General features: G+C 36.8%; 1 pseudogene; it reads left to right on the top strand.

Moving 5' to 3' along the window:
• Positions 1–21,431: 21,431 nt before the first annotated feature.
• Positions 21,432–21,782, top strand: LOC126078322 (60S ribosomal protein L36a-like; annotated as a pseudogene).
• Positions 21,783–27,075: the final 5,293 nt, after the last annotated feature.

Here is a 27,075-nt window from a genome sequence, read left to right as displayed (position 1 = left end):
CTCAGAGCAGAGTACTGGAAGGAAGAGACATACAAGCAGAACTCCAGGGATCTGCAGAGTCTCCGCCAGTTTTCAGCTGAGTACTGATCAGTGCATGTGAGAAAATACCTGAGGTTGGGGAAAGAACCCAAAATGATTGGAGGGAATGGTGACTGGCACTCAGGGGCCAGTGATAGTGCCTGTTCCCCAAAACTAGACTTGGAAAGTAACTCATAATTCAGGCAGCGTCAGTCAGGGCACCAAGAAGGGTATGCCTCAGTACCCAAAAGAAACCCATTGCCATCAAGTCAATTATGACTCATAGTGGCCCTGTAGGACAGAGTAGAACTGCCCCATAGGGTTTCCAAGGAGCAGCTGGTCGATTTGAACCGCTGACCTTTTGGTTAGCAGCCTGAGCTCTCAACCACTGTGCCACCAGAGTTCTATGCTTTAGGTAGCGGGGTGTAATTAGCCCTAGACTAAATGCAAGTCTGGTCTCTTTCAAAGTGCTTAAAAGCAAGACCCAAAAAGATCAAACTGTTTCCAAGTAACTTAACCAGACTCAATATTGTTAAGATATCAGTTCTCCTCAGGTGATTCTAAAATTCACATGGAAATGCGTAGGATTTAGAATAACCAAAACAACTTTAAAAAAGAACAAACTTGAAGACTGATTCCAAGACTTATAAAACTACAATAATCTAGACTGTGGTATTCGATACCTCTTGGATTAAATTTTAGTTCATTTCTTACTTGCTCTATAAACTTCAATTTCCTCATCTGTAAAATAAAAACAAAAATAAAAATAGAGCATGTAATGCACTTAGTACAGTGACGAACCTGTAAAAATAAGTGTTGACTTCTGTTATCCACTAAACCATAGGCCTCATAAGGCAGAGACTATATCTGTCCACTGTATCTTTAGGGCCCTCAAAGGGAACTGAGATTACAATATTTCTAGCAAAGAGTTATTAAGAAACTAGTTAACTATATAGCTACAAAACTTTAGGTATTATCTAATAGTCCAACTCCACCACTTTTCCAATGATGAAAATGAAATTTAGGGAACCCGGGTCTGAATTCCAGTTCATTGTTTTCTACTTTGTAGCACATCTTCTGTTATTCTCAAATACTTTCACTTCGGTATTCGAGTGCTTTACGTGCTTATTTGTTGGATTTTTAAAGCAGATTTGTAAAATTTTCATAGACTGGTATTAAAAGTTAGCAGGTTCAACTTGAAAAATGTAGATAACTAAAGGCTATAGTGTGATTGGTAGAACGTGTCCAAAAATTTAAAATTTATGCCTGAAAGTCCAAAACTCAAGGCACAGTATTAAGACAAAATTGAAGTTTCAGATTAGAATATTTAGAATAGTCATAACGGACTATAAGATGAATAAACAAGTGTTAAGCAATGCTAGAGGAGTGGTTAAAGCCTCGGCTGCTAATGAAAAGGTAAGCAGTTTGAACCCACCAGCTGCTCTGCGGGAGAAAGATGTGGCAGTCTGTTTCCGTAAAGATTACAGCCCAGGAGACCCTATGGGGCAGTTCTACTCTGTCCATTAGGGTCACTGTGAGTTGCAATCAACTCAAGAGCAATGAGTTTGGTTTGGTTTTTTAAGCAGTGCTGTTATTTTAAAATTTAGCAATTAAGTCATTTTGCACAGAATTTTCTTCATAAGAATTTCAAATTAAAATGTCTGATGGCTACTATTTCACAATATCTACAGAATCCAGTTCTTTCACTTTGCAGCAAAAGAACTGAACGCTGCTCATCGTATCCCAACACTCATGCCCCCAAAGAAATCCTTAAAACTACTCCCCAAATTATCTGACCCCTTTTTAGCTGGTGTTACATTTTTTTATTTTTACATAGCCCTGGGTCCATTTGAAAATTCTTACCCATGGATTTTTACTTCAAAATACAGGTGTCCTAGTTTTCTGTTATTAACTTTGCATATATATTTCCAAATTTTGACTGTTTTACTAATGAAATTGAAATTGGGATGTAATATAATTTTCCTGATATAGTCAGAGGAAAAATGACTGCGGTGATCCACAGCTAAAGGCTGAGTCTTCATGTATAAAAGCTAATAAATAATAAGTTTAATTTTAATTAAAAAAAAATTTAATTTCCATATTGGTAAATCAACCTCCACCAGATTTTCTTTGTTCATTCCAAAAAGCAACCCCTTTTCCATAAGGTTCCACTCTAGCCATTTTGACAGGGCTTTTTTTTTTTTATCCATAGCTTGGAATGTCCATGGCTTGGGATGTAGTTCTTTCCCCTTGCACCTACCTAATGTCACCAAAATCTCCATCGTTTTCATTTATGTACTACCTAAAACCCCACATTATTTTCTAATGAGTATGCACAAGGGAGTAATTTCTTCCTATTTGTGGCATTGACTAGGCCCCTTTTAGAATCCTATATCTAACTTTTATCACCACATTTTAAGAGAAAGAAAAAGCAACAATAATTATTGTTTTAATAATAGAACACATGAATAAAGATGAGAATAATCTTGGTTTTTTAACCTAGAAAATAAAACTAAGGGATGAATTCAACTGATGTTATTTCAAGAAAAATGCTAAATAGTTATGCCCTCTATTCCATAGATGACAGAGAATAATAATTTATTAACTACAAATAAAGAAGAAATTATCAACTGTGAGGATAGAATGTTATTGTTGTTGGATGCTATCAAGTCAATTTCAACTCATAAGGACCCATGTGACAGAGTAGAACTGCCTCATAATCTTTATGGGAGCAGATTGCCAGGTCTTTTTTTCTCCAGCAGAAGGTCCCTCTCTCCCCGCCACCCTGTTCATTTGAACTACTGACCTTGCAGTTAGCAGCTAAAGACTGTAACTATTGTACCACCAGGGCTCCCTGAGGACAGAACAGTTTAAAGTATTTCAGTTCTTAGAGAGTTTTAAAACAAGATGCACAGAAGGGTTAAGTACCCAGGCTTTTGAGTGATAGTATTCTATCTTCCATGTATTGCTTGAGGAGTTTGTAGACAAAGGAAAATAAATACTTCCCCTAAAATCGCTAAAGGGCAGAATAGCCAAAAGTAAGTAGAGGAGTGAAGACCTAATGGCTCAGTGTCTTTGTACTAAGACCTTTTTGGACTAGCTTAAGTGATCATTTGGAGGTGAATGTGTATTCCTGCTTAAGGCAAGTGGCTACAACAAATCACTGCTGCAGGACCATTAAAAATTGTTATTTCAGGATTGAAAGAAGTGTTGTCATTTGTTATTCATTTCAATATGCACAATAATACTGTTTGCATAAGTTTTTACTCTTCCTAAGAATTAAAGTAAAAATGATTTTTTCTTAATTTCATACAATTTTCAAACTGATACTTAGTATCTATTTATTATTTTATAATTTATTTTATTTGTTGGTGGTGTTGAGAATACACACAGCAGAACACACCAATTCAACAGATTCTTCATGTACAGTTCTGTGACATTGATCACCTTCTTCGAGCTGTGCAACCATTCTCACCCTCGTTTTCTGAGCTGTTCCTCCCCTATAAAGATAAATTCACTGCCTCCTAAGTTTCCAGTCTAATCTTTTGAGTTGCTATTGTCAATTTGATCCCATACAGATAGATATTAAAAGAGCACAATGCTCAAAGCAGACACTGTTTACTAGTTAAGCTAAACTATTATTTGGTTTTAAGAAGATTTCAAGAGAAATTTTTGGCTTACGTTTTAAAGCTTATCTGAGGGCAATACTTTCAGGGGTTCACCCTGCCGCCATGGCTCCAGGAAGTCTGGAGTCTATGAGAATTTTAAATTCTGTTCTGCATTTCCCCCCTTTTGATAAGGATTTTTCTATAGAATCTCTGATCAAAATGTTCAGTAATGGTAGCTGGGCACCAACTAGTTCTGGACTAGACTGCAAAGGAGGCAGTTGTTCATGGAGGCAATTAGCCAGACATTCCATTTTCTCCTATTCCTGACACTCTTTCTTCCTCTGTTGCTCAGTTTCTATTTAAAAGTAAAAATACTAGGACTTACATAAAACTTCTGAACCTTTATAAAATAACTTACTCCACTTACAAAAATGTGAGGATTAAATAAAAATCTGTATAGTAACAAAAAATTTTGCTCCAGTTAAACTTCAAAAGCTTTCTTAGCCTCTAATGAGATAGCTTAAACAAGATGATCTTTGTTGGATGATATGAATTGGGTCTATAAAGAGTCCTATTATTTGTGTATAACTTTATTTCCACAATGAACTTATTTAATACGTAGATTAGTTCACTATAAACTCTTTCTAGTATTTATATTATTTTGTTAGCATTTTAAATTTCTTTATGTAATTACTGTGAATTCAATAAATTAAGCATGGGGAAAATATTAAATGATGCAGGAAACATCAAAAGAAGATGGAAGGAACACACAGAGTCATTATACCAAAAAGAATTAGTCGATATTCAATCATTTCAAGTGGTGGCATATGATCAGGAACCGATGGCACTGAAGGAAGAAGTCCAAGCTGCTCTGAAGCCATTGGCAAAAAACAAGACTCCAGGAATTGATGAAATATCAATTGAGACGTTTCAACAAACAGATGCAGCGCTGGAGGTGCTCACTCGTCTATGCCAAGAAATATGGAAGACAGCTTCCTGGCCAACTGACTGGAAGTGATCCACATTTATGCCTATTCCCAAGAAAGGTGATCCAACCAAATGTGGAACTTATAGAACAATATCATTAATATCACACACAAAAAAAATCACACTCAAGCAAAATTCTGCTGAAGATCATTCAAAAACGGCTGCAGCAGTATATCGACAGGGAACTGCCAGAAATTCAGGCTGGTTTCAGAAGAGGATGTGGAACCAGGGATATCATTTCTGATGTCAGATGGATCCTGGGTGAAAGCAGAGACTACCAGAAGGATGTTTACCTGTGTTTTATTGATTATGCAAAGGCATTTGACTGTGTGGATCATAACAAATTATGGATAACATTGTGAAGAATGGGAATTCCTGAACACTTAATTGTGCTCATGAGGAACCTTTACATAGATCAAGAGGCAGTTGTTTGGACAGAACAAGGGGATACTGATTGGTTTAAAGTCAGGAAAGGTGTGCGTCAGGGTTGTATACCTTCACCATACCTATTTAATCTGTATGCTGAACAAATAATCTGAGAAGCTGGACTATATGAAGAAGAACGGGGCATCAGGGTTAGAGGAAGACTCATTAACAACCTGTGCTATGCAGATGACACAACCTTGCTTGCTGAAAGTGAAGAGGGCTTGAAGCACTTACCAGTGGAAGATTAAAGACCACAGCCTTCAGTATAGATTGCACCTCAACATAATGAAAACAAAAATCCTCACAACTGGACCAATGAGCAACATCATGATAAACGGAGACAAGATTGAAGTTGTCAAGGATTTCATTTTACTTGGATCCACCATCAACAGCCATGGAAGCAGCAGTCAAAAAATCAAAAGACGCATTGCATTGTGCAAATCTGCTGCAAAGGACCTCTTCAAAGTGTTGAAGAGCAAAGATGTCACTTTGAAGCCTAAGGTGTGCCTGACCCAAGCCATGGTATTTTCAATCGCATCATATGCATGTGAAAGCTGGACAATGAATAAGGAAGACCAAAGAAGAGTTGACACTTTTGAATTGTGGTGTTGGCAAAGAATATTGAATATACTATGAACTGCCAAAAGAAAGAACAAATCCATCTTAGAAGAAACACAACCAGAATGCTCCTTAGAGGCAAGGATGGGGAGACTGCGTCTTACATACTTTGGACATGTTGTCAGGAGGGATCAGTCCCTGGAGAAGGACATCACGCTTGGCAAAGTACAGGGCCAGCGAAAAAGAGGAAGACCCTCAATGAGGTGGATTGACACAGTGGCTGCAACAATGAGATCAACCATAACAACGATTGTAAGGATGGCGCAGGACCGGGCAGTGTTTCATTCTGTCATGCATAGGGTTGCTATGAGTCAGAACCAGCTCAACAGCATCTAACAACAACAACGTTCAATAGACTTGTGAGGATTAAATGACTCAACATTTGTAAAGTACTTAGTATACACTATGTAAGAGTTAGCTGTTGTTGTTGTTGTTAGGTGCCATCTAGTTCATTCTGACTCCCAGTGACCCTATGTACAACAGAACAGAACACTCTCTGGTCCTGGGCCATCCTCACAATCATTGCTGTTTGAGTTCATTTTTGCAGCCACTGTGTCAATCCATCTCATTGAGGATCTTCCTCTTTTTCACTGTCCCTCTACTTTACCAAACATGATATCCTTCTCCAGGGACTAGTTCCTCCTAATAACATGTCCAGTATACATGAGACAAAGTCTCATCATCCTTACCCCTAAGGAACATTCTGACTATACGTCTTCAAGACAGATTTGTTTGTTCTTCTGTCAGTCAGTCAATATTTGTTTGTTCTTCTGTCAGTCAATATTTGTTCTTCTGTCAGTCCATTCAATATTCTTCTCCAACATCATAATTCAAAGGCATCGGTTCTTCTTCAGTCTTCCTTATTCATTGTCCAGCTTACACATGCATATGAGGCTATTTAAGATGCTATGGCTTGGGTCAGGCATACCTTAGTCCTCAAGGTGACATCTTTTGCAGCAGATTTCTTGACTGCCACTTTCATGGGTGTTGATTGTGGATTGAAGTAAAATGAAATCTTTGACAATTTCCATCTTTTCTCCGTTTATCATGATGATGCTTATTGGTCCAGTTGTGAGGATTTTTGTTTTCTTTATGTCGAGGTGTAATCCATACTGACGGCTATAGTCTTTGATCTTCATCAGTAAGTGCTTCGAGTCCTCCTCACTTTCAGCAAGCAAGGTTGTGTCATCTGCATATTACAGGTTATTAATGAGTCTTTCTCCAATCCTGATGCCCCCTTCTTCTTCATATAGTCCAGCTTCTTGGATAATTTGCTCAGCATACAGATTGAATAAATATGGTGAAAGCAAACAACCCTGATACACACCTTTCCTGATTTTAAACCACACAGGATCCCCTTGTTCTGTTCAAATGGCTGCCTCTTGGTCTAAGTACAGGTTCCTCATGAGCACAATTAAGTGCTCTGGAATTCCCATTCTTCACAATGTTGTTCATAATTTGTTGTGATTCACACAGTTGAATGCCTTTGCGTAGTCAATAAAACACAAGTAAACATTTTTCTGGTTTTCTCTGCTTTCAGCCCGGATCCATCTGACATCAGCAATAATATCCCTAGTTCCATGTCTTCTGAATCCAGCTTGAGTTTCTGGCAGTTCCCTGTTGATGTACTGCTGTAATCGTTTCTGAATTATCTTCAGCAAAAATAGTAATAGTGTTAACTAGCATTATTATAATTACTGCAGGTAATCTATAAATCAATTAATTTAATCCATCAGTAATAACATAGAAATCAGCCAGGAAGTATTCTTATTTCATCTTAAAAAATCATCTTCCTACTAACACCATTTTACTTCTATTCTTGTGAAAAATATTTTCAGAGGGTCTAGACCTTTGAATTTCTCCATGTGCAGATATCTTGCCAAGAAGGAAGGATGCTGAAAGGCAGAGGGTTTAGGGATAGAGCTGTGTCATCTGTTCTTGGCAGGGTGAGAAATGGTAAGAGGGGCATGGGCTACCTAGGATTCATAATGGTGAAGTTTCATAAATCACATTATTCAAAAGATACAGTGATTTATGGGAGACACTCTGTGTGAAACTTCTTTCCTGGGCCCACAGAGAACCACACTTCCCATTCTCTTAGGAGTTAGTTGGGGCCATGTGACAACTTTTGGCCAATGGACGGTGAGATGTGATGCATTTTGTTTTTTAGGCTGAGGCAGTAAAAAGCCACTGTGTAAACTTCCAATTCCCTTTTCCCTTTTCAGGAGCAAATGTGGATGTCAAGAAGGTGGGGCCAGAAAATCACAGATGGGATTGCTAAGTGACCACCTGAAGGACAGCTGCCCTGGAGAATTGCATCAACTATTGCAATCTTTGTGTGAGAGAGAAATAATATTTTATGTTTTAAACCACTGAAATTTTGGCATTGTTTGTTATCATAGCATCAAACTAGCTTCTCCTGCCTTGTCTCTCTTGCATAGTATATCTTCCTTTTCTATATTTTTCTTGCTGGTACCTTGACTAGAAGCCTTATATCAGTCAGAATCCCAGCAGAAAGCAGACGCACATTCAAAAGACATCATTAAAAGATGACTGCTTAATGAGGATCCTCATTAAGAAATGTGGGCAAGTTTAAGGGAAATCAACATGGGATAGTGAAGTACCTGGTGTTAACAGGAAGCCATTACTACCTCTAGACTTGAAGGTGCAAGGGGAAGCAGCAGTTACCAGAATCTGTGATGAGATCCAGTTACCAAAACCTGAGATGAGATTTACAGCCACAGGAGATGAGTCATCTGACAGAAGTTAAGGAAATAAATACCCTATTTTCTTCCTTTTCCTATCCTCCTTTGTCCTCCTATTGGTCAATCTCAGTTGGAAGCCAGAAGAGATTAGTTGATTCAGTCTTGAGGGGCCAGCATCCAAACACATAGAATAGGGTAGAAAGGGGATCTGGAGAAGCAAACAGAAAATGTTCATCACAAGCCTCATCAATTTCTTGCATATCCTGTTTTAGAATATTGACTCAACAAATGAGGACTTTCATGACCAAGTCACACTTTTGACAGTCATCTTAACAGTTCTAAAGATCAGGGAAAATGCACTCATCTTAGAAACACCTTGGAATGTTCAAACAAAAGAGCCACGTGCTTCTTCTCCATGGTAAGTGCATGAAAAACAGAAAATGGATATATTTGTGTATAAACTGAATACAATTAAAAAATGAAATGATCAGTGTATTTCATCTTTAAAATGACTTTCCTACTAATACCATAAGGTACAATTTTGGACATCCCAGAAAATTTTTTACCCTTGTTTATTATAAGCTTCTTCAGTATAGAGACCTAATTTTATCCATCTTTATAACCCAGTATCTAGCACAGTTCTCAAGAAGCAAAATGAACAATTTTGAAGGATGGATAGTGAAGGGACTTTATTTCATAAATAAAGGCTATATCCTTATTTATAAATAGAGTTTATATCTGTGCTATAACAATACCAGCCCTGTTCTGAAGGATGCAGACAATTGGTGGGAAAGGAAGTGGAAAAAATTCGTCTTTTCTTTTGCTTTTAAGAATAATCCAGGAATCCAAATGAGTGAGAGTTATATAATTATAGAGGTAAATTATTTTTTAAATTTGAATCTGTTGTAAATTTTAGAAAGTAAATTATTTGCAAAGTTTGCTATTTTATTTTTTATTGGTAACATGCTTTTGGTAATTCTCAAAATTCATCATGGCACACACACCACTGGTCCTCAACATGGAGGTTGTTTTAGTCATCTAGAGCTGCTATAACAGAAATACCACAAGTGGATGGCTTTAATAAAGAGAAATTTATTTTTTCACAGTCTGGTAGGCTAGAAGTCCAAATTCAGGGCATCAGCTCCAGAGGAAGGCTTTCTCTCTCTCTGTTGGCCTTCTCATCAATCTTCCATCAGACTAGGAGCTTCTCTGTGCAGGGACCCCGGGTCTAAAGGACACGCTTTTTTCCCTGCATTGTTTTCTTGGTGTTAAGAGGTCCTAAACTCTCTGCTTGCTTCTCTTCTCTTGTAAGATAAAAGGTGATACATGCCACAATCCAGGGAAAATCCCTTTAAATTGGATCAGTGATGTGACCTTAACGTAATCCTCTTTAACGTAAAATTACAAGCACAAGTTGGAGGACAATCACACAATACCGGGAATCATGACCCAGTGAAACTGATACACACATTTTTTGGGTAACAAAACTCAATCCATGACAGAGGTTAAGAACCACTGCTGTGAGGCATAAATAATTTAGTTTATTATGTCCTTTGTTTAAAAAGTGTGAAACATGAAGTTTGCAAACATAAGAACCCATGCACCTAATTTATCAATTATGTCTTCTGCTGAAGATAAACTATAATCTAATCCTGCTTAACAGTACCTATTGTTGTTGTCAGGTGCCGTCGAGTCGGTTCCGACTCATAGCGACCCTATACGCACAACAGAACGAAACACTGCCTGGTCCTGCACCATCCTTACAATTGTTGTGATGCTTGAGCTCATTGTTGCAGCTATTCTGTCAATCCACGTTGTTGAGGGTCTTCCTCTTTTCCGCTGACCCTGTACTCTGCCAAGCATGATGTCCTTCTCAAGGGACTGATCCCTCCTGACAACATGTCCAAAGTATGTAAGACGCAGTCTCCCCATCCTTGCCTCTAAGGAGCATTCTGGCTGCACTTCTTCCGAGACAGATTTGTTCGTTTTTTTGGCAGTCCATGGTATATTCAATATTCTTTGCCAACACCACAATTCAAAGGCGTCAACTCTTCTTCGGCCTTCCTTATTGATTGTCCAGCTTTCACATGCATATGATGCAATTGAAAAAACCATGGCTTGGGTCAGGCACACCTTAGTCTTCGAGGTGACATCTTTGTTCTTCAACACTTTGAAGAGGTCCTTTGCAGCAGATTTGCACAATACAACGAATCTTTTGATTTCTTGACTGCTGCTTCCGTGGCTGTTGATGGTGGATCCAAGTAAAATGAAATCCTTGACAACTTCAATCTTGTCTCCATTTATCATGATGTTGCTCATTGGTCCAGTTGTGAGGATTTTTGTTTTCATTATGTTGAGGTGTAATCAATACTGAAGGCTGTGGTCTTTGATCTTCATTAGTAAGTGCTTCAAGCCCTCTTCACTTTCTGCAAGCAAGGTTGTGTCATCTGCATAGTGCAGGTTGTTAATGAGTCTTCCTCCAATCCTGATGCCTCACTCTTCTTCATATAGTCCAGCTTCTCAGATTATTTGTTCAGCTTACAGATTAAATAGGTATGGTGAAAGAATACAACCCTGACGCACACCTTTCCTGACTTTAAACCAATCAGCATACCCTTGTTCTATCCGAACAACTGCCTCTTGATCTATGTGAAGGTTCCTCATGAGCACAATTAAGTGTTCAGGAATTCCCATTCTTCTCAATGTTATCCATAGTTTGTTATGATCCACAGAGTCGGATGCCTTTGCATAGTCAATAAAACACAGGTAAACACCCTTCTGGTAGTCTCTGCTTTCACCCAGGATGCATTTGACATCAGCAATGATATCCCTGGTTCCACATCCTCTTCTGAAACCAGCCTGAATTTCTGGCAGTTCCCTGTCGATATACTGCTGCAGCCGTTTTTGAATGATCTTCAGCAGAATTTTGCTTGAGTGTGATTTTTTTTGTGTGTGATATTAATGATATTGTTCTATAAGTTCCACATTTGGTTGGATCACCTTTCTTGGGAATAGGCATAAATATGGATGTCTTCCAGTCAGTTGGCTAGGAAGCTGTCTTCCATATTTCTTGGCATAGACGAGTGAGCACCTCCAGCGCTGCATCTGTTTGTTGAAACATCTCAATTGATATTCCATCAATTCCTGGAGTCTTGTTTTTTGCCAATGCCTACAGAGCAGCTTGGACTTCTTCCTTCAGTGCCATCGGTTCCTGATCATATGCCACCTCTTGAAATGATTGAATATCGACTAATTCTTTTTGGTATAATGACTCTGTGTGTTCCTTCCATCTTCTTTTGATGTTTCCTGCATCGTTTAATATTTTCCCCACGGAATCCTTCACTATTGCAACTCGAGGCTTGAATTTTTTCTTCAGTTCTTTCAGCTTGAGAAACACTGAGGGTGTTCTTCCCTTTTGGTTTTCCATCATCAGCTCTTTGCCCATGTCATTACAATACTTTACTTTGTCTTCTCGAGAGGCCCTTTTAGATCTTCTGTTCAGTTCTTTTACTTCATCAGTTCCTCCTTTTGCTTTAGTTGCCCGATGCTCAAGAGCAAGTTTCAGAGTCCCCTCTGACATCCATCTTGGTCTTTTCTTTCTTTCCTGTCTTTTCAGTGACCTCTTGCTTTCTTCATGGATGATGTTCTTGATGTCATTCCACAACTCGTCTCGTCTTCAGTCACTAGTGTTCAATGTGTCAAATCTATTCTTGAGATGGTCTCTAAATTCAGGTTGGATATACTTGAGGTCATATTTTGGCTCTCGTGGACTTGCTCTGATTTTTTTCAGTTTCAGCTTGAATTTGCATATGAGCAATTGATGGTCTGTTCCACAGTCGGCCCCTGGCCTTGTTCTGACTGATGATATTGAGCTTTCCCATCATCTCTTTCCACAGATGTAGTCAATTTGATTTCTGTGTGTTCCATCTGGCGAGGTCCATGTGTATTGTATTTTATAAAAATTAAGGATCAATTTACAAAACATTCAGCTAGAAATAGTTTTTAATCTTGTTGTGTTATTTTTCTAAGACTAGAGCCATATTCAAGTAGAATGATGCTTTAGTCATCCAGTGCTCCTACAATAGAAATACCACAAGTGGATGGCTTTAACAAAGAAAAATTTATTTCTTCACAGTAAAATAGGCTAAAAGTCCAAATTCAGGTTGCCACCTCCGGGGGAAGGCTTTCTCTTTCTGTCAGCATTCTCATCAATCTTCCTCTGGACTACGGGCTTCTCTGCGTAGGGACCCCAGGTCCAAAGGATGTGCTTTGATCCCGGTGCCTCTTTCTTCGTGATATAAGGCCCCCCTGTCTCTCTGCTCACTTCTCTCTTTTATATCTCAATAGATTGCCTCAAGACACAGTCCAGTCTTGTAGGTTGAGTCCTGTCTCACTAACACAACTGCTGCCCATCCTCCCTCGTTAACATCATAGAGGCAGGATTTACAACATATAAGAAAATCACACAATACCAGGAATCATGGCCCAGCCCAACTGATACACACATTTTTGGGGGGACATAATTCAATCCATAACAAATGACTTACTTTAAAGAGTTTTAAGAGGACATATTTCCTTTGACATAAAATTCTAAAATTGCACATTTTAGAAAGATATGAATAATGTGGGTTAGTGGATTTGATAGATAATGAAGATAAGCATACCTAAACATCCTGTTTCCCAATAATGGAGATAAAGCTAAATATTTAAATGCTTATTCAATTTTTTTCCCTAAGGCTTTCTGCATACCCGTTAAGTTTAAAATGTTGTCATGCCTTACTTTTTTCTTAACTATCAAAACGAAGTGAAATAAGTCACACACGAAAGGACAAATATTGTATGATCTCACATTAAATATCTAGAATAGGCAAACGCATGCAGACAAACATTTATTAGTGGTAGAGGCAGGGCCAAGACAGCAGAATAGTCAGATGCTTCCTGTTGTCCCGCTTATAACAAAGACCCCAATAGACAAGTGAATCGAATATATATGACAATATAGGAACCCTAATCATCTAAGACAAAGCTGAAGAATTGGACTGAGGGGCAGGTGGAAGGAGAGATAATTCAAAAGCAGTGGAAACAGGGAAGCTCAGATTGCAACTAGAAAACCAAACAGGGAACCTCTGATTACAACTAGGAAACCAAAAGATTAACCATAAAATTTCAGAATTAGACAACTTAATAGAAGATCATAGGAGCAGAATTGAGACAATGAAAGTCAGAATTAGTGAGATTGAAGATAAATCCCTTGACACCAATTTGTTTAAGAAAAAAGAATAAAAAAAAAAAAAATGAAGAAAGCCTAAGAATTACGTAGGATACTATCAAGAAGAAAAACCTATGAGTGGTTGGAGTACCATAACGGGGGGGATAACAGAAAAGACAAAGAATTGTTGAAGATTTACTGGCAGAAAACTTCCTTAACATAATGAAAGATGAGAAGGTATCTATCCAAGATGAATAAGGAAGACCTAAGAAGAACTGACACCTTTGAATTGTGGTGTTGACGAAGAATATTGAATATACCATGGACTGCCAAAAGAATGAACAAATCTGTCTTGGAAGAAGTACAACCAGAATGCTTCTTAGAGGCAAGGATGGTGAGGCTGCTTCTTACATACTTTGGACATGTTATCAGAAGAGATCAGTCCCTGGGGAAGAACATCATGCGTGGTAAAGTACAGGGTCAACGCAAAAGAGGAAGACCCTCAGTGAGATGAATTGACACAGTGGCTACAACAATGGGCTCAAGCATAACAGTAATTGTGGGCATGGCGCAAGACTGAGCAGTGTTTCATTTTGTTGTACATAGGGTCGCTATGAGTTGGAACCAACTCAACGGCACCTAACAACAACAACACTACAATAAAAAAAAACCAAATAATCCAATTAAAAATGGGCAAGGAATATGAACAGATACTTCATCAAAAAAGACATTCAGGCAGCTAACAGACACATGAGAAAATATTGTAATCACTAGCCCTTAGAGAAATGAAAATCAAAACTACAATAAGATACCATGCCCCCGCCATTACTGGCACGAATCAAAAAAACAGAAAACAACAAATGTTGGAGAGGTTGTGGGGAGACTGGAACTCTTATGCACTGCTAATGGGAATGCAAAATGCTACACCCATTCTGGAAAACAATATGGTGCTTCCTTAAAAAGCTAGAAATAGAAATACCATACCACCCAGCAATCCCACTCCTAGGAATATATCCTAGAGAAATAAGAGCTGTCACATGAATAGACACGTGCACACCCATGTTCATTGCTGTACTATTCACAATAGCAAAAAGATGAAAACAATGCAAATGCCCATCAACAGATGAATGAATAAAAAACTACGGTACATACACACAATGGAATACTACCAAATGATAAAAAACAGTGATGAATCTGTGAAACATCTCACAACATGGATGAATCTGGTGGGCAATATGCTGAGTGAAATAGGTCAATCACAAAAGGACAAATACTGTAAGAGACCATTATTATAAAAAAAAGCATGAAACTGTTTCCACACAGAAAGAAACAATCTTTGATGGTTACGAGGGCAAGGAGGGGTGGAGAGGGAAAAACACTAACTACAGAGTAGATAAAGGAGCCCTGGTGGCACAGTGGTTAAAGCGATTGACTGCCAACCAAAAGGTTGGCAGTCCAAAACCACCAAATGTGGCAGTCTGCTTTGGTAGAGATTTGCATCCTTGGTAACTGTATAGGGTCACTATGAGTTGGAATCGACTTGACGGCAGTGAGTAGATAGTAGATAAGTGGTAACTTTGGTGAAGGATAAGACAGTACACAATACTGGAAAAGTCAGCACAACTTGACCAGGGCAAAGTCATAGAAGTTTCACAGACATCCAAACGCCCTGAGAGACTGAGCTACTGGCTGAGGGCTGAAGACCACGGTCTCAGAGGGACATCTAGCTCAACTGGTATAACACGTTGCTTTTTTTTTTTTTATTATTATTGTTAGGTGCTGTTGAGTCAGTTCCGACTCATAGCAACCCTGTGTACAACAGAACAAAACACTGCCCGGTCCTGTGCCATCCTCACGATCATTGTAATGCTTGAGCCCATTGTTGCAGTCAGTGTGTCAGTTCATCTCCCTGAGGGTCTTCCTCTTTTCACTGACCCTCTACTTTACCAAGCATGATGTCCTTCTCCAGGGACTGATCCCTCCTGATAATATGTCCAAAGTATGTGTGACGGTCTTGCCATCCTTGCTTTTAAGGAGCATTCTGGTCGTACTTACAAGACAGATTTGTTTGTTCTTTTGGCTGACCATGGTATATTCAATATCCTTCAACACCACAATTCAAAGGCATCAATTCTCCTTCAGTCTTCCTTATTGTCGTCCAGCTTTTGCATGCATATGAAGTGACTGAAAACACTATGGCTTAGGTCAAGCGCACCTTAGTCTTCAAGGTGACATCTTTACTTTTTAACAACTGCAGAAGAGGTCTTTTGCAGGAGATTTGCCCAATGCAATGTATCGTTTGATTTGTTGACTGCTGCTTCCATGGGCACTGATTGTGGATCCAAGCAAAAGTATAGCATAACACAGTACACAAAGAAAATGTTTTACATCCAACTGTGGTGAGTAGCATCTGGGGTCTTAAAAGCCTGCAAGCGGCCACCTAAGACACATCTACTGGTCCCATCACAGCTGGAGCAAAGGAGAATGAAAAAGACTAAAAACACAGGGAAAGATTAGTCCACAGGACAAATGGACCACAACTACCACAACCTCCACCAAACTGAGCCCAGAATAACTAGATGGTGCCCGGTTACGACCACTGAATGCTCTGGCAGGGATCACAATAGGGGGTCCCTGACAGAGTGAGAGAAAAATGTAGAACAAAATTCAAATTCACACAGACACACACACAAAAATGAAAAACAGCCTTGCTGGTCTGACAGAGACTGGAGAAACTCTGAGAGTATGGCCCCTGGATGCCCTTTTAACTCAGTACTGAAGTCACTCCCTAGATTCACCCTTCAGCCAAAGATCAGGCAGGTCTATAGGGCAAACACTAAGACACATGAAGAACATGCTTTGTAGTTCAACGATGTATACGAGACTAAAAGGGTACATAAGCCCAAAAGCAAAGAAGAGAAGGCAGGAAGAGACAGGAAAACTGGATGCATTGAAACAGAGAACCCAGGGTGGAGAAGGGGAGAGTGTTGACACATTACAAGGTTGACAACCAATGTCACAAAACAATTTGTGTATAAACTGTTAAATGAGAAACTATTTTGCTCTGTAAACTTTCACCTAAAGCACAATTAAAAAAAAATAATTTAGGGATTCTTCATCATGTTTCTGCAACTTGCTTAAGTCATGTACAGATTTCTTATTGTTAAATTTTGTGATCAGGGAAAAATAGAATAAATTTAGAACCAAAAAGCAAATTTAAAAGTTTAGCTCATTTAAACATCAAGCTATTATTAGATGTCCCTTTAGGGCACAACTGTTAAAATTAAGAGTTCATCTTTTAAAAAAATTGAAAAACAAGAAAGAGAGGAAGGGAGGAAAGGAGGAGAAAAGAAAGAAAGAAAATGCTATAAACATATATTGTGCACTGTAGATGCCAAGGGAACAAAAACTGCTTTAGGAAATCTTTTAGGAAGATTTCCTTTACACTTTCTAATTACATACGGAGATGGGAGCAATCGACCTAAATTTTTTTCTTTCTTGGAAAGATTTGCAAATCACTGTGCATTTAGATTGAGTCAGTTTAATGACAAAATAATGTAGAAAACCAGCTACTTTTCTGACATAGCTCATTATTTTGCAAGAAAATACTGGGAGTCCCCTATTGTCTATCATATAAAATAAATCTTCAAGACATAACTCTAATACCACCCTCATGTTACTTCTTTTTACTCTCCACCTTGGTCTCTGTATCAATACAGCATGTTCACCTCAATATTAGGCTCCTAAGTTACACGCCTTTTTGCTGTCTTTGTGGTTTCATATCTATTACCCTCTTGAAGATTTTATTAAAAGCTTCTTAAATCCTTCCTTGTCTAATAATACCCCATGCAAAATATTTCCATTCAGTACTTGTTCAGTTTTTACTATCACCTTGTTGATCTATATTGATGAAAGGGCCAAAGGATTAAAGAAACTAAAAGCTTATTGAATACCTACCATTAACCAGGCAGTGTCACGTATATTATTTCACATAACTAACATTATTAATTTTTTTTTTTTTATAGCAGAGAAAGTTGTGCCTCAGAAAGTTTGAATATCTTGCAAAGAGTACTAAAACTAAAACCCGGCAGAACTGGGATTCAACCCCAGGGCCATCTACCTCCAAACCCTATTTACTCTCCATTTCACATACTGTCTCCTAATCCAAAATGGTGGATAATTAAAAAAAAAATTCCTATTTAAACTTGGAAAATAATTGATTTTATATTCATACTTGAACATAGCAGTGTCAGAAATGATATGAAACCAAATAATGAGCACACACTATAAAGTTTTAATAGAGATAATTTTTCTTAGGCTGGCACAAAACAGGATAAGAAGAAATGCTCTTTTCTGAGCTTTGATTAGCCAGTGGTTACAGACTTAGAATATCTTTTAAATTATTTTCCCTACTAAATATTTTCTGTTGTAGTTAGTCTTATGTCATTTAAGCTGTATTTTGTTAGATTAAAAGGAGAGAACGTGCTTTTCGTTTTTGTTTTTTTCAATCTTATTCATTCCCTGGAACTTTTTTCATTAAATAGTTACTTAATAAATATTTGTTGGTTAATGAAAATAATTATAAAACCCAATTTTCCTCATGACTGGCAAATTTTGGAATGTATTAATAATGCCTTATGTAACCTTCTCAGAGAAGAGAGAGTTCTACGCCATATTAACACAAAAAGAAAATGACTCTGAATGTAAGAAAACCATCTCTCATAATATGTGTGTATATAATAATGTATCTTTAATCAATATTCTATAAAGTCTTTTTTCTTAAACTCTATTTGTATTGACTTTCATTTTACACCTCTATCTTTACTATTTATGTTGACAGATTTTTTTATCATCTTCAGCATCTTCCTCCTTGATGATCTTCATTAGTCTCAATTCTCTTGAACGTAAAGAAATAATTTGCAGATTAATATGTGCAATTTAAAATAGACAATTTTTTAAACCTTTAGCAAAAACTGTAGATGTATGCAGTTCCGCATTATTCTAATCCAATAACAGAACAATTACCCTGAAACTACCGCTTTTGCCACTAGATGGCGTCTATGTCTAAATAACACAATCTCTATTATTTAAGTTAAACTGCTTGGGAAAAACCTCATCTTCCTTTGAGGTAAATTCAACTAGTGAATTTTCCTGATAGCTGAAATTTATCTTTTTGAGAAATAAAAAAATTGCTAATTATTTTTAAATCATTCATTTTAAACAATCTAGGTTAAAATCTTCTAAAACGGGTTGGTCATACATTTTCCTTCCTTTTTAAACCAGGCATATAAATTTGTTTCCTGATGATTAAAAATGATCATCATAAATATCAATTACAGCACTACACAAGCATATCCAGATTATTATAGTGTTTGATCCTACATTAAATGGCCCTAGATAGCTTTGGTTTTTGAGCTCACTCTTTAGAATATTTTAATTTAGTATAGTATTTTAGGGCTTGTTTTTTAAAAGCTTTTTTTTCTTTTCTCTAGATATACTTCTTAAATGTAACTGTCAGTAGCAGATGTCTTCTTTCTCCAACTTTTGCTTTAAAACATTGCTACCTCTAATGTATTACAATTAACTAGATAAAGTTATTAGAATTGGGTCTAATATAAGCCCTGCTGATAAATTACATATATTTTGTGGCATCTTTTTTTGAGCGCCTATGGCATCTGTTTTGAGTACTGAGATGTTTTGACAGTTGAAGCTGCTTAGTGAGTGGTTATGTTATACTGTTTTTATTTGTGATTAAGAATTGAATTCTAGAGCATTTAAGAGTTTGAATGCTATATATTATATTAAGACTTCTACATGGCTTTTTTCTTCTTTTAATCTTAGCATCAATAATCTTATTGATTTCATTAAGGTGACTCCAAGTTCAAGGACTTACTTCACATATGTAATTTCAGATCTATTTCTTACATTTTGTAAAAATATTTCCATATGACCATTGAAAAAATAATTTTGTTTATACAAGCAAAAATACATTAAGAAATTTGTGAAAAGCATAGATAGTAATCAATAAAGTCATTCTTAAACTTTAGTGTGCATAAGAATCATATAAAGATCTCAGCATTGTATACAGATACCAGGGCCCTACTTGCAGAGATTATATTTCAGTTGATACGAGGTAAGGGTTAGGGCTCCATATTATAATAAATATTCCAGTTGATTCTTATGCAAGTGATTCAGGACTACACACTGCAATAGTCTCATAATTCAGACATTAAAATTTAACTTTTACCTCTGTGCTTCTCATAGGGTTGCTATGAGTCGGAATCGACTCAACAGCACTGGGTTTACTGGATTCTCAGAATGCTTACCTGTCACTAAAAAAGAAATGTTCGCTTGAATGGATGTAAAGTTGATTGTTTTATTTTGGATTCAAAATTAAGCTTTGTTATACAAGTATAACTTCCAGGAGAGAAATTATTGTTGTTGTTGTTTACATCAAAGCCTATTCCAAAGTAGGGCAATACTGAAAATTCCACTTAAGACTCATTTTCTCAATAAATAATATTTGGAGACATCCGTCTCATAGCCGAAGTTACATCTTAAGATGTTAAACTAAAATCACTTGAGATTATTATTAATAAGACTTTGTAATGCACAATTATCAAAAATTAATTGAAATTAAGGTAATGATCTCAGTTTTTTACACTGATCCTTACTTACTTTTCTTTTTAATGCTAGCTCTTTCTAACAATCTACTTTTGCCCTCCATACCTTGTAGTAACACTTTTTCATGCCTTCTAAGTGACCCTGTTTTGAGCAGTGTTAACACTTCAGAAAAATCTCCAGATATGTGTCATGTATCTTTTGGTCTACTTTAATAACAAAACAGAGTCTCCTTGTTATCCTCACTTGCTCAACCAATGTATGTTCTTGCCCCTGTGTTTATACAGTACATTCATTAGTGGTTTTTACTTGCCTAGTCTTTTAGGCCATAAAACTAGAGTTTATTATCCTCCAGGTGATGAATCTTCTTATTTACAAATTAATTGCAAATCATGTGTGGGCAGCATGATTGCTGATCTTGCCTAACGAATACATTTAGTGTTTAATTTTTTTTTTCCTGTTGCTATTTTCTAATTTGAAGTGGGTAGACCAAAACCAATTAATTCTATTTCAGTTTTTCAGTAGTTTGCTGCATGCTTCTTCTGTCACTACAGATGCTTATGACTCTTAATGTATGGCTTTAAATAACACCAATATTAGAGATGTGCTGATATTTAACTACCTGCTCCTTATAGCTGCATCTTTCAGGTAAACCAGAGCTACTAATTACTTTAAAATAACTTGGGTCAGATACTCATAATCTGAATTAATTGACATTCAACAAAACTGCTTATGTTCAGATTGCTTTAATAATAATCGTAGAACTAGAAATCCTTAAGAACATTTATAAACACAACTCAGAGATTATAATACCCATCTGGATGAGATTTTTCCAGAAGGAAGATATTTTTAATTTCTACATATGGAATTAAGAAGACTACATGGGGGATATTTTAGATGTAGAAGTTAGTAGGTTTTTGTGCTCCTCAGTATCTAGCCAATCAAGACGTATGAATGAAGTAGAAGAGGAACCTTGGATTTAAGAAAACAAGCATTCACTGAAACTATCATAATATTGCAAAATTTCTCATGATTTTTACAGTTTGTGGCTGAGATTTTAGCATTAAAATGAGTGAGTGTAAAGGTCAATTAAATTAACAGGGAAGTATTTATATAAATTTACCATGACACAGACATAGACCTAACATCCCAAGAATCTAGTATTTAATAGAAGTATCTTTATGTTTCTTTTGTGTTAAAAAAATGCAAAGTGGTTCTCTATCATAATTTTAGACTAAAATGCTTTTTTGTGCTAATAGCGCTCCCACAAACTTGGTGAATGTTCTTAAAACCCCCTGGATTTTCTCTAAGAAGTGTAGCAACCACCAACCCAATACAGTGACAAAATACAAAAAGGTAAAAGATCCTCTGTCTGCCCAGGGAAAGCAGCATTATGACAAGAAGCAAAGTGGATATAGCGGGCAGACTAAGCTGATTTTCTAGGAGGCTAACACTACAAAGGAGATTGTGTTAAGGCTTGAATGTGTTGAGCCCATCTACAGATCTAAAAGAATGCTGGCTATTAAGAGATGCAAATACTTTGAACTGGGAGAAGATAAGAAAAGGAAGGGCCAAGTGATCCAGTTCTAAGTTTCACCTGGTTTTATTATCAAGACAAAAAAAGCCTGAAGTTATGTTCATTTCATTTGGTCATTTGGGAGGGAAATAAACTAGGTGTCATCTATCAAACGCCCCCTGTATGGCTTAAAAAATGTACATATTAGACTAAAGCAACCCTAACTTTAACACAGCAACAGACAACCAGGTACCAAAAGCTATGTACAATAAACAGTACTAGGCATTTGGAATACAGCAGTAATAAACGGATTTAAATACAACTTTTTTTGCATTATATTTCTAGCACTGGGCTAGACATGGTTATATAGGTCACTTCATTTAATCCCCAATCTTATAGATGTTTTGCTGATAAAGAAATAGTAATTTATTTCTGGTTTATTAGTTTTCGTGTTCTCAATCACATATGCTCCAGTGGCAGAAGCAAATGTTGCCATCACTAGATATATTAACGCTTAAGCTGTGTAAGTGCTGGAAGACAATTCAAGCATCAGATGAGTGCTTGAACTGGCTGAATTTAAAATTCATCCAACTCTGACCTTCTATAATTGCATATAATAATGTACTGGTCTAGAAGATGGGGAAGCCTTAAAAACCATGCAGGTAGGGAAAAAAAAAAAAAAAAAACCAGCACGATAATATGAGTATGAGGTAGGAAACATGTCCAAATGATGCACATGGCTAGGTCACATCCCTGGCAATCTGTCCAAGAGAGTTTGGAATTATGTATACAAAATTAAAAGTGTATGTCCTTAATGCTCCACGTTATAGTAAAATAATCCCCTAATAACTAAAACATGACAGCTAGCTAGAAAACAACCCCCCCTCAACATTTTTTAAACAGTCAGCCCTTATACTCTCACCTACAGAGTGAGCAGAGGTTAGAACATTCTAATTCTATCTCTCTGTAGGACACCAAAAATAGAACCAGCTTGCATTGAAATAGTACTGTGACTAAGCCTAGCCTCACTGTTGCATGTTTCTAATTGCATGCACTTTAAGGTTTGAGTTTTTTTAGAAAGCTATTAAAAAGTGGGAAAGTAGGCCCTACAGTATGACTTAGAGTTTACTTTTTTAAATACAACTACTTAAAATTCATTAGTATTTAAGGCAGTGTTATTTCTCACTTCTTTTTACTTTATTCTTTTCTTCATTTTTATAAGCAGCCACGTGGATGAGTTATATGCTCATGTACATGAACTTAAAAAAAAAAAAAAAGCTTCACATGGGAACAAAAATAGATAGCCAGCTGCAAAAAATGGTAATAAAAGGACTAAAATATTTAATAAAATTTGTCTTACTTTAATATTATCTTAGCTACTTTACATGATAACACACATTTGAATGCACTTCAATGGCAAAGAATTCTTGTTTGTTCCTATGAACTGGGAAGAACATTGGTTTTCCTGGTTAGTCTTTCAGCTATGTTGGCATACCTTCTGTAGTATAATTTCTTTTTTTGCAAAGGTGGGTATGAGGGCAACTAGATTCTTGGAGTTAGTGCCTAATTTTTTGTTTAAATTATTCTTGACCCCTGTTACTACAGATGTAGAGTTGGGCCATTGCTGCAGTTTTTCTGACCCCCCACTTTAACTTTCTTAACTGGTTGCCAGGAGATAAATTTGCCAAAGCCTTTCTCATCCAAAAGACCACATTATTTACCTGCATTTGCTACAGATAACCCATTGCTGTTGAGTCGGTTCTGACTCACAGCGACCGTATAGGACAGAGTAGAACTGCCCCATGGAGTTTCCAAGGAGCGCCTGATGGATTCGAACTGCCAGCCTTTTGGTTAACAGCCATAGCACTTAACTGCTACGCCACCAGGGTTTCCTTGCTACAGATTAAAAAAAAAAAAAACAGATACCAATGAAATGAGGTAGCTAAGAAAAGTGAGTTCATTAGAAATGGATGGGCCAAGGTAAATTCCAGGAGTAATAAGGATGTTTGCAGGCTCAAAGATGTTTTGAACTTTCTGTGAAATTACAATTATATATCTGATATGGAGAGTTAAAGAAAAAAAAAAACAAAACCTCTGAAACTAAAAGAAAAAGCTTAAAGCTATGAAATCCTGCAGCATAGAATTCTTTTCTTCTCCAGAACATGAAATATGGCACATAAGATAAGGATTTATATGGTACTGGAGATAAAACTTGTGAAAATGTCAATTCTTTGTATAGTAATTATTTGGATATCTGAGCGTATTACCATAGATATTGAATCTCCAAAACAGCTTCATACAGTTGTTCTCAAAATGTGTATATAAAATAAGGCCAAACTCACCCTTCCAGTAAATCTATTCATTCCATAATGTAGTTTTCGATTGAGTCTGAACATATTTCAGGTGAAAATAAGATGATCCAGGTCTGTCAGTATTGACATATATACGAAGGTGGTCCCTTTATCGTAATTTGTGAAACGCTTGCAAGTTGTCTTGGTGAGGGATCTCACATGGAGTGAGATAATCAAGATGCAAGATGGCAGAGGCCAGTCAAGTTGTGCAGTTTCGTGAAGTGATCATGTGTGTACGGTATGTTTTAGACAAATAAGGCGGATTGTTAGCCTATTCATAACCGAGGTGCTATAGTATAGCATTTTAGTGCAAATTATTTGCTATCTTAAAAGCTATTTCTTGTTATTTCTTTTCAGTCAAAAGTGACTGATAACACTTCTGAAATCACTTGCTTCCTTTTGAGTGGCATTTCATTAAAGAATCCCAACCTAAGACCCCTCTTACTCCGTCATTAACAACTGCAGTCTACATCAAAACTGTCTACTACCAAGACTGTTTGTATTTATGTCTTTATGTTAACTTCTGTTCAATTGTATTGAGAAGATCAGTTGCGTTTTTCAATTACTGATTGAATTCTAAAAGAAACGGATGTTAGAAATAAGTTTACAGTGGTGATGGGATGCTTCAATAGGTGCGAAATCGATTTGTAACTTTTATTTAAGAAAAGGGATCTGCGAAACTACCCACTGTTCTTTAGTTACTGATTTTGGTAGTGATGGTATATACCTAATTCCAAAGTGAAAAGTTTGTTCTTTAAAAAGAAGACAATGTACTTTACCATAAAGTCAAGGACGTCATGTGCTGCACTGACGTTTTTCAGGAATTAAGTTTTTTGTCAGCTTTTCATACTCATGGGCATATAAACCACATCCAAAGTATCTTTCTTTCTCTTGATAATCAGTTCTTTCTCTACATGCTTTAATTTTCTCCCTGAAACAATATGATCATCTCTACACCTTACAAGTAAGTCTATCTCAGAATCAAAATTCACAGTGGAGAAGCCAAAGATTGAGCTTATTTAGTGTTAACGATGGAGAAATGACAAAGACTGCAGAGGAAACTAAAGGGTCAACTATGTAACTAGGTGCTATGCTAAAACAAAGCTTATGATTTTTGCTTTTTTCCTTTTACATTTCCCTTGAGGTCAACCTCTGCACTTCAAAGTCAACAGCTGAAACAGTATAAGCAAGAACACTAGGTAGATATGTTGTCTAATAGGATTATGTAGACTACAATCCTCATTTGAGGAAAAAGAACCATAGCTAATTTGCAAATATTAAAACAAGGCCATCTAAGGTGTTTAAGTTCTTGCTTAAACACACCAAACATTGTGCTGGGTTTGCCACATGGAGGTTTTGCTACAAATAATAATTAGAGAAGTAGAGTGCTTGCAAATACTCAGGAAATAATTTAAAATTACCAAAGGCAAAGTATTAACGGCCTGTCTTTAAACAAAACTGTTGCGTTGAAGTGTAGCCAAGTAGGCAAAAACAAACGGTTGAGGGAACCCCATCTAGTGGAGAGGTTATTTTGGATCTACCTGAGGAGGGACAAAGATGAGAGAAGCCATTTAAGAGCATTTCTGCTTGCTGCCTCTTTTGTTCTTGCCAGGGTGCCCATTTTTAAAGTATTCAAACAAAGAACCACAAACCGCCAGTCACACCATAATACCAGCTTGTGTTTACATTTTCAGCTCTCCGGATCGTGATCCTATTCAGTGCACACAGAGCGAGTGCTCGTGTACACGCGCCCGTCCGCCATCAGGAAGACTGAAACTGTAAACACAAGCTGGTATTTTGGTGTGATCACGCTAATATGGCGGTTTGTGAGGTCAAGAGGTGGAAGGTGAATTATGGATCCAGAATTTCCTTGCTTTTGTCAGTTTAAGTCAAGCTGCTTACGCAGTAGCTGCTTTTCAAAGTTAAATAACTCAGCTGTTTTAAGGAAATGAAGACCTACCTTAAATAATTAGAGGGGCTACAGCCGGAGAATTGTCTTCCCAGGAAAGTAGCAGAGGCTCCATTTCTCAGAATCTTTAAAATTTGACCATGAAAGGCATATAAGAGTCCAGTTCAGAACATAATCATATGTTGATCACCATGAAAAGTGTTGGTTAGAGTAAAACAAAGTCTTTATAGAACTTCTCTATTTCAAGGGAAACCACTCTTGGCTTGTTTTATTCTTAAAAGTCACTTTAACCAAGAAAGTTGAAATAATTAAATTTTCCAGTGTACCCTAACGAGAAATGGATGAAGTTTCAAACGTAACTCAGAATACTTTCCCCACTTTGCTGTTGAACAAAAAATTATCTTTGTAATTTAAGGTAGGTAATACATGTTTAATCAAAGTTCTGCTAGATGGGATCTTAAAGATGGTTTGGATTTTAAAGTACCATGGAAGTATCCTTAGTACAAAAATTATCAGAAATGGTATCCCAACTCACCCCACCATGGACAAGAAGTAAATCACTAGGAGTAGATTCATTGGAACTCAATTCCAATGGAAACATACCATAAAAAAATAAATAAAAAAAAAAGACTAAATTAATTCTACGATCTCATTTATTCCTTCATACAGACACATGTAAATACTATAATCCTTTTATGCTGTTAATTTTTAAAAAGTATAACCTTATAAAAATCATCAAAGTTAGAAGAATAAAGGGTGGTTTCAGTAAATGGGAAGCATTTATCCTGCTCTTGGCTCTTTTGAGTCAAAGTTACAAGAGGACTGGTTGTGTTTCTAGTATTTTAAAATTTCCATTCCTGCTGTCAATATAAACATTGCTTTCAATGTGTATTCTTTAGACTTGTGTGAAAAATAGTTCTAAAGCAGAAGTCAGTCACTAAACTGTGTACAGAAATGGAAAACAGAAGGAAATATTTCTTCTTCAGATACGAAGTTATTTCTGCCTTATCAGAATTCAGTTTGAAACAAAGCTCAAAGAAAGAAAAGCCAGAATTTTTCATCAGAAGGTCAATAGTGATACATAATATAACTACAACTACATATATT

This window comes from Elephas maximus, chromosome 6, assembly GCF_024166365.1.
Source record: "Elephas maximus indicus isolate mEleMax1 chromosome 6, mEleMax1 primary haplotype, whole genome shotgun sequence".
NCBI classification, from domain to species: Eukaryota; Metazoa; Chordata; class Mammalia; order Proboscidea; family Elephantidae; genus Elephas; species Elephas maximus.
Note: the sequence above shows the minus strand (reverse complement) of the source record. Positions and strands in the feature narration are given on the sequence as shown.